The following is a 3,630-nucleotide window of genomic DNA, read 5'->3' on the forward strand; positions in this document are numbered from 1 at the left end:
GGGATCAGGAGCACAGGGAGCAGTGGGGAAGGCGTGATTCAGGAGAGGGAGCCAGTGGGGAGCCCAAGGAAGGGCAGGATCCAGGCCGGGCCCATCCCACATGCCCATCCCTTCCCTGTGCAACTGTCTCCATCACACTCACCACCTTCTGATGCCCCACCCCATCAACAGCATTGGTTTTGCTTATTGTCTGCCTCCTCCAATGACTTTCAGCTTCCTACAGGGATTCTCTTCCCTTTTGTTCATGTTCCCAGGGCCTAGAACAGTCATGGGCATGAGCAGAAACAGACCATGGGTGTGGGCCTGTCAGGAGGACATGGATGCCACATGACCTAGGAGGAGCCAAGGCTGGTGAAGGCCAAGGCTTTGCTTAGCACAAGGACTCCCAGCTGTTTGTCAAACTTTACCCTGTGCACTTGCCACCGTGTTCCTCATGCAGCTCTGAGATGGAAGCATTATACTATTGGTCTCCTGACCAGAACACTAGGATCTCAATCACTGAGCCTCTCCCCCAGCCACACCACAGCCAGCAGTGGAGGAAGCATCTGGAGCTGTCCTGGACCCAGGGATCATCAAGAGACTGGGCACCCACCACTATCTTCTCCCTGGGAACAGCCACCTCAGAGAGACCCCCAACCCATCTATGTAGCCCCTGAAACAGGGGCCCTCGGCACAGGCAGGGACGGGGGGATGGGGGAAGGAAGCCACTGCCAATGTTTCCCTTATCCCAACACAAATGAACACATCCTCCAGGTAAGCCTGAGATTTCCAAAAGATGAGCAGCAGAAAGCATGGCCAGGGTCCCTCCAACTGACCTGTTGTTTTGGGCAAGCACATCTCATGCGATGCAGTCATAGGGCATGGTCATTTATGCCCTACTTTCTCCCAAATGTGTGTTATTGGCTGGTTCTCCTACCCCTGGATTTCCGATTTTCCTAACTAGAGTCAGTGCAGCTCCAAAACCAGTCTCAGGTCAGTAGCAACCTTGCTGAAAGCCTATCATCCCTGGCATGTAAAAAAGTGATGCTTCAAGACATCAGCAGTAGGAAAGAGGAAAGGAAGATGGGAAGAAGCAAAGTGGTGCATGTTTTTCCTCGTGTGTGATGCAGGAATCATAAGCTGCCCCAAGTGTGGATGGTGCCAGAAATAGAAGTGTAAGTACATAATCCAAATTCATCAAAATAACAACTGCTTGTAATAGCATAAATATTAACAATTGAGAGGAGGAAAGAGTGAAAAGTACCGGATACCTTAAGTGAGCTAAATTCTTCAATTTAATATTGAGGACTGAATACATGGGTCATGGTTGATAAATCAAGAATAGAGTCATGCTTGATTTCATGTTTATTATAAAGTCTTTATAAAAATAATTTTAGTAGCTGCATGATACCTATCTGGGCAATTCATTAGGTACCTGGGTAGTTGGTACCATTAGGTACCTGGTTTGCTGTTACTGACTATGAGGACTAAAATTACTAGATAGGGGTTTAGAATGCTTGACAACTCTTAGACAGCTGGAGGGGTAATTTCCAGAAAAACAAAAATTACAAACGGTTAACAGCAAAATGATGGGTTAGTAGGGCTGATGAACATGGCGTGTGCTTTTAATTTTGCTTTGTACTTTCTGTTCTTTTGGACGTTTGATTACTTTCTTTGGACATGTTTACAGTTATTTTGATATTTAAAATAATATGTTACCAATCATGCTACACCTTTCTCTAGTAATTTCGGCCCTAGAAGTTAGTTACAGGAAAAGTTATAAGTCCAGTTGTTAATATAGTACAACCACTAAAATTATTTTTATAAAGAATTTATGATAAATGTGGGGAAGATTTCTGTTATAATGTAGGATGAAAACTTAAGAACATGCAATTGTATATGGACTATGGTCACAACTATTTAAAAACCAGAAAGAAAAAAATCATCCTAGATTTATTTTTTTTGGATGGGTAAAAGTATCACAAAATGTTAATGGTGGTTGTCTTTGGTAGAAGGCACTACAGATATTTAAAAATTCTTCTTTCTAATTCTGACTTTCACATTTTTGTTAATAGAGAAAATGCATGATTTTTTTTTTTTTTGATGAAGAGGAAAGGAAACATTGAACTGTGAATTAATGGCAGCAGGGACTGTGGGCATAATTTAACTTGGCAGTCCTTGTCTTATATATAAAAAGATAATGGACGCAATCAGGAGATTCTGTTTGTCCTCTTTGCTGCCAACAGAATTGCAATGATGCTGAAAGCATTTGTGTCCCCCACTAGTTGAGTCACAGTCCAGATGAACCCCAAATGATTCTAATTATCTGCTGCCAGTTGTGTGAAACACATTCTCCAAGAGGAAAGAATACTTCCCAGCATAAGAGCAATCCCAGCATCAGTAACCAAGAGATTCTAAATCCAGCTCTCCCACAGCCTGCCATGACCTCCATTCTAGTCACCTTCCTCTGTAGGTAACCCCTCCCTCTAGCAGACAGCCAGAGCTGCACCATTTCTCAATTCCCTCAAGATCTTGGCTCCCCTGAGGAGCTATGACTCCATAAATGTACTGGTGACTCAGATCTACCACTAAGGGAAAGCACGTCCCCTGAAGCAAAACAAATCCATATGGCAAAATGCCCCAAAATTGACTACAAGACACTGTTAATCTACCCACCCAATATTCACCCCAAAAGGGATTTCAATGTATTTCAGAAATAACCCTGATCCCATTGTTCATGGTTATTTCAGCCAAAAGAAATTACATAAAATGGGGGACCAGAGGTGGGTTCCAGCGAGGATGGGGAGAGGTGGGGTTAGTGGAAGCTATTAACACTTACTGAGTGTTCTAGAACTTCACATACTGCATTTAATGCTTACAAAACAGGAATGGATAGGAAAGGGGAGCTTGGCTGACTAGGTTAAAAAAGTCAAATGTGTCCTGTGCAAAATCCAATGCACTTTTCACTCTCTCTATAAACATCCCTAAATATGTATTGTGTGGTGTGTGTGTGTGTGTGTGTGTATACTAGAAGTGAGTGGTTAAATATATTTATGGTTTATAAATAAAACATTTACAAAAGTGATGATTTTTATTCATGTGTGGTGAAACTACCAGTTGAAATTTATAATGACTCATTGACAAATTATGCTCTGACTTTCAAATAACAGAATTAGAGTTTAAACGTTTTTGACAAGAGCATGTTTTTGATGGGATAGACTGAAGGGGACGCAAATTTGAACTCCATGTAGCTACTGCCAGTTGGTTTTAAGTAGAAGTGGTATGTATGCTTAAAACTGGGCCTTAATATGAGTAAAATAGGGACTTCTGCTTATAACCAAGAGGAATCAGCATGGACTGGATTTACCCTCCCATCTGAAACTGATAAACGAAGTGAAACAAAGATGTACAAGACACTGTGCCTAATGTGACAGAAGATGATAATCCTGAGAGAGGGATAAAAAGTAAGTAAATGACCCTTAATGTATACTTAAGTAACAGAAGATAATAATTCTGAGAGAGGGATAAAAAATAAAGTGACCCTTAATGTTTCTCAAGTTTCTCATCCTGGGAACTTCCAAGGCGAAGTACAGAGGTTCAAATTAAGGAGGAGCCTTGCAGACTCCCTAAGTTGAGAAGATGGAATGGAGA

This window comes from Acinonyx jubatus, chromosome C1 (genome assembly GCF_027475565.1).
Source record: "Acinonyx jubatus isolate Ajub_Pintada_27869175 chromosome C1, VMU_Ajub_asm_v1.0, whole genome shotgun sequence".
Classification (NCBI taxonomy): Eukaryota; Metazoa; Chordata; class Mammalia; order Carnivora; family Felidae; genus Acinonyx; species Acinonyx jubatus.